Genomic DNA, 5,912 nt, shown 5'->3' on the forward strand with positions numbered 1-5,912 from the left:
AAAAAGGTGCCACAAGTACTCCTGTTCTTTTTAAAGATTTCTCTCTGCAGCTTGCTGTTTCCATTCTGTTGCTGCTGCTATGAAGGTGGGGGCACCACAGCCCACTCACCAGCAACCAGTTAAAGGAAGAGCAGTTGAACAACTGCCCACGAGTCTGGTCTCTAATTCAAACTTCCATCGGTTTGACAAAGAATTTATTTACTCACAGACTTGGGTTGAAATAACTACACTGATTTTAATTCACACCATTGAACATTTTGGTTCCAGTCTGTGAGTAGACCAGCCCTAAAAAGTGCGATTTTAAATTGAACAGGTGCAAAACAGTATGGACACTCTTAAATTGATTTAAACCTTGTTTATAGGGATTTGGCTTAATTCATTTAGGAAATGAATTAAGCTACACTGCCACCAGCATCTCAGATTGAATCTGGGTGCGGGGAGGGGAGTGCTGAAGCCCAACCCTGGAATCTCACGGCTGAAGCCACGCCAGGGAGGGAGGGGAGGACTGAAGCCCTACCCTGAAGCCCTGAGTGCTGCAGGGTGGGGCCGCTGCTTTCCCCCTCCCCCATTTCTGCACACTTGGAGAGATAGAATACCTACATTGATGGAAAAAATCCCTTCTGTCACTGTAGGAAGCACCTGCGCTATGTCACTACACTGGCATGGCTACAGGGCTGTAGCTCAACCTGTAGCTTGTAGTGCAGACAAGCCCTTATTCTGGTAGAATCGGGCCTTTTCAGTTTAGCTTATTTTGCTTGCGAAGGGATTTAAGCTAAAACAAAAAAAACCAATTCATATCAGAATCAGTGTGTCTACAAAGTGGGTTACCCCATACAACTACATTGGATAAATAGTAAAAACTTTCTGTTATATCCATAGTGTAAAGGCCAGGGCCGGCTCCAGGGTTTTTGCCGCCCCAAGCAGGAAAAAAAAAAAAAAAAGCTGTGATCACGATCTGCAGGAGCTTTACTGCCACCACTTCAGTCTTCAGCAACAATTCGGCGACAGGTCCTTCATTCCAAGAGGGAGTGAGGGACCCACCACCGAATTGTCGCCAAGAGCCGGACGTGCTGCCCCTTCCCTGTGGCCGCCCCAAGCACCTGCTTGCTGGGCTGGTGCCTGGAGCCAGCCCTGGTAAATGCCAACAGACCCCCAGCAGCGGTGGGTGGGAATACAAACCTGGGAACCTCTGGAGCTAAATGCATGAGCCTCTACTGTATGAGCTAAAAGCTACATGGATGTTAGCTTAGGCTGTAGAGCAGACTCATTAATATCTCTCTCTCTAAGAGGTGTCAGTGCCACTAGATGGGACAGAACCCCACACCCAGGAGGTGTGTAGGTTACAATAGCATACAAACAAAGTTAGATAAAACATAAAATACTCTTTCTGGAAGGTTGAAATGTAACATTACTTTATTTCTTAAAATCTAGAACCTTAACATACAAGTAACAAAAACAGAGAGAAAGAAAGCAGGCTACTCTTTAAGGCAAAGAGTTACAGCTCAGCCCAACTTCCTCTAGGGTGGCTGTTGAAAGACCCAGGTCACACACTTCCCTACAGAGCCTCTCGCCTGCAAGCAAGACCAAGAAAACCCATGAGAATTTAAAGTGATAGTTTATCATTTTAACAGAACGTTCAATACACCACTCTTCCTCATGTAGACAAAGCCTCAGGTTAATATATTTGAACCCACGTTAGCTGGCTGGCTGTGTTGTTGCCTCGAGTCAGCTCCCTTTTAGGCTATGACATGACCAGACAAAATGGCTTGAAACATGTTAGCCTACATTTTAGACGTGGTCTACACATTTGTTTGTTTTACTGATTTAACTAAGAGTGTGATTTTCTACTGAAATAATTACATCAGTACAACCCTTTGTGTGAACACAGTTACATTGGTTTAAAGGTGCCTTCCAGTATAGCTGTGTTCATACTAAAGGGGGGTTGTTGTACTGCTTTATCTATATTGGTTTAGTTGAAGCAATACACTTTTTGTGTGCAGAAAAGCCCTTAATTAGAATTAAGAGGTCATCTCAATTGTTTTAATCTAGTATGAGCTAACATGAGTTAAAAACACACCCTTTTTGTATGGAGTCTAGATGGAGTCTCAGGCCTTGACCACACAGGACATTTTTTTCAGCATAGTTGTTTTGCTATAATTATACAGGTATAACTAAACAAAAAGAAAAACAATGAGGTGTCCTTGTGGCATGTTAGACTCCTCATTGTTTCTGCCGATATCACGGCTACCCTCCTAAACCAAAAGAGTGTGTCCACTATGCTTTGTCTAAAATTGCTTAAACTACTTTCCTTCTGACTCACATAGCACTGCACCTTTAAAAATAAGTGTACAGTTATCCTCGGGGACAATGTTTTGCTGCTAGGCTCTATGCATTATGAGTTGTTGTTCATGGTGGACTGTGGGATACCTAGCAGAATCTACTGAAATTCTAGGACTTAGTGTCAAATTCCCAAGATTCCTTCTCCAGCAACCTATAATTTCTCTAGTATTTGTTTGCCCCTGAAGGCAGGGAATTCCAGGGTCTCTGACAAGACCAAGCAGAAGAACAGGGCATGGTGGTGTACCCTGATGGTCCTTATCATCAGATGGGGACCAATAGTCAGCCATGCCCAGATTAGTTTCTGTCATTTTCTTCAGGGCTCTGTTTATTATCTTTGCAAACAAACAAAGAAAAATGTGCAAAAAGTGACAGAAACAACAATCTGGTTTAAGGTTTTCAGACTGGGCCCTCTGGCAGCTACTGGGCAGGGCCTTCTCCAACTCTAGGGGGATCCACAGGAGCCTCCTGGTTGCTGCCTGTTGCTCTGATTACAGGAGAGTACACGCCTTACTCTCTCCTGATTCACTTCCCCCCATGGAATTGAGTCCTCCTTTATACCTTCAACTGAGAGAATGGGCCAGTTATGAAGAGCTGTTCAGCATGGCTCAGCTGATTCCCAGCACCTGCCTCTGGGCTTCTCTCTGGAGTATAGGTCGGCTGCGCCCTGTTCCCCACCCCAAATCATGAAAGGAGCAGATCGCCTTGTTACACATGGCTGTACTAGACTTAGGGACTGCGAACTTGCCAAGAGCTGGAGTTGCAAACAGAGTTGCTTGAGTGTATGCCTGCATTTAAACAGAAGATGCTCCCAGAGCAGGGGAAAGCATGCATGTAACCAGACAAGGCAATCCAGATATGCTATTGCATACTGCATTGCATCAGTGGGACGACTGTATGAAGCAATATAGTTAATAATTCAAAATGGGGATTGTGGCAGGGCCCACTCACTCCTGCCTCTGCTCAAATCCTAAGCTCAGAGACATTTATGCTGGTAAAACACGCAGTGCAGTTTATTTACATGTTAGTTCCCACCACCCTTGTACACTTTACAGCCTTATTCCTACAGTCTTAGGGGATCCTCAGCTCCTGAGGCAAGCACAGAAGAGCAATCACAATCTCTCTTTTGCCTTTCTCCCTCTGACAAGCTCCTTCCTGTGCTTTTTTGTATCCTCTGTCTAATGGCTTAATTAGCCTCCCAGCTCTTCTCCACTCACCAATTAGCCACAGCTCTTCTTAACAAGGTCTGTTCTGCAGTGTTTAATTAGAGCTGCAGTGATCAGAGTGCTGGCTCAGCGGTTGTTGCCCAGCACTCTGTCACAGGGATGCATCCACACAAACCTTATAGTGGTGTAACTCATTCTAAAATAGTTATGTCATTTCCAAAGAGGATTCATTATAGCAGAATAAGATGCAAGATAAAGTGAAAAAAACAAAAGGTCATTTGTGTGTGGACACAAGGCAGTTTATGCCAAAACTATCTAAAGATATACTGAAAAAAAACTTTACTGTGTGGACAAGTTTTAAGCCTGCTGAGATAACCACACAAAAGCACTGAGTGTTCTTTCAGAGTCTAGGCATGAAGGACTTGGGAATCTATTTATTTGTTTTTCCATTTAAATTAAAATCCATTCTGATAATCATGTTTAAGAAAGAAGGGAACATCATTTGACAAACAAAGGTCATTTGCTGGAATACTCTGTTCTGAAAAGTATAGAGTCAGCAAATTGCAGAGTTTAGGACAGTAAATTGTTGTATAATCTGAAAAGGGAGTGAAGGTGACAACTCTGTAGTGGGCCCAGAAATATCCTCACCAGGGAATTTGTAGGACACATCTGACATTTGGTGCAACCTAGTCTATTTCAGTGGAAACAAACTGATTTTCAAAAGAACTTTTGCGGGCTTTCAGGATGTCACCTCTGGAATGGATGATTTAGAATCTAGAAAGGATGTCACTCTGGAAGACAGGAAAATCACCCTGCTCTTCCTATCAATTTTTTTGACAAGGGGTTTCAGCACATCATTGATTTAGTTAAGAGCGCTTGAGTCACTTGATTACAAATAAACTATCTTAGTTCTTAATTCTAATATCCACTTAATCAGGCTCATGTTTCCCAAGACTAGTTTGTGCATTCAGGCTAAAAGTTTCCATAAATATTATTAGTACTTTATCATAAAGAGAAAATCAGGCTCTTTCTATTATAATACACTAAGATGTCTTGGGATGTTTCCCCTGGAACTCAGTGTTTTGTCTGAATCAGGAATAGCAAATACAGCACTCAACTTCTATTGATTTAAACATCTGAGGTGATCACCATCCATTTTTAGGAGTTACAGACAAAACAGTTGCCTAGAAATGCAAATTTGTTTCTTGTTTTTTTATTACTGATTAACCCAGATGTGAAGACCATCTGGTAAACTGTTTGCATTTTGGTTGAAATAACACAGCCATCTGCTAAATATTTCATAAACAACTTTCAACTAAACTGAATTTTGTGAAAAAGCAGGCCTGGGAGTAAGAAATTCGTTTTAATTTATCTTGATTTCCATCCATTCCCTCCATTTTTAGATTGCAAAATTCACTGTTCTTCCTGGAACCCGCCTCAACCTAGAGGTTTCTAGGAAGATTTGGGTAGAATATATTTTTCTTCTTTTACTTTTTTCAATAAAAGTTTGAGACCTTTCTTAGGGAAGCATGCTGTAGGCAACAATTGCTCCATGGCTCTTTCTACTTATGGCTAACCAGTTTAAATTACAAGAGAACCCACAAGCTCAGGAGCAAGAGTAGAATCACACAGCATAGCTGTCACTTCTCCCTTCCTTGAGTCTCAGGACTTGTCTGTTTGTCTTTCTTGATGTTTTTCTGCTCCTTTTTTCCCCTTCCGTGCCATGCAGTGGCGGGGAACATCTGGTCGTGAAAGAGTTTTGTTAACACTAGCACACAACAAAATATATTGGTTCTCCTTTTTTTGAAATTCGGTATGAGTCACAATTCCGGGGCTTTGCAGAAACCACCTATTACTTGTGGAAGACTGGTGGGGGAGGTGCAGAGGACTGCATTTTAGTTTTGCATTGAAAATCAGTTAACAATGGTTCAGAAACTACAGAGAAACATTCAGGTGAACTCAGTTTATATCAAGTTACATAATATAACATTACTCAAGTATTTTGGTCACTAATGTATGACACAACCTGATTTACATACAAGTTTGTGTTGGTCTTTTAATAGTTTCTATGATAAAATCATTGGGCTTGATCATGCAATCCTTACTCATTCAAATAGCGTGCATACTACAACACCGAGAAGCACAATGCTGCTACTTGCATAAGGACTACTCATGTCAATATGGATTGTGAGATCAAACCCAGAATTTTCTTTCATATAACCACTGTCTGATTTCTTTTTCATTTTCAGCTTCTCTTAGTTATGCTTTGGGCAGCTCTAAGTGATAGACAACACTGCTGTTTCCTCCTCAGTAGTATACACACATGCTCAGAAAGTAAAGTGAACTACTTTTAAATGATTTGGGGAAGGAATCTCCATTAAGGTATCGGTTTACATCGATGCCTGCAAG

This window comes from Mauremys reevesii, linkage group 5, assembly GCF_016161935.1.
Source record: "Mauremys reevesii isolate NIE-2019 linkage group 5, ASM1616193v1, whole genome shotgun sequence".
Lineage (NCBI taxonomy): Eukaryota > Metazoa > Chordata > Testudines > Geoemydidae > Mauremys > Mauremys reevesii.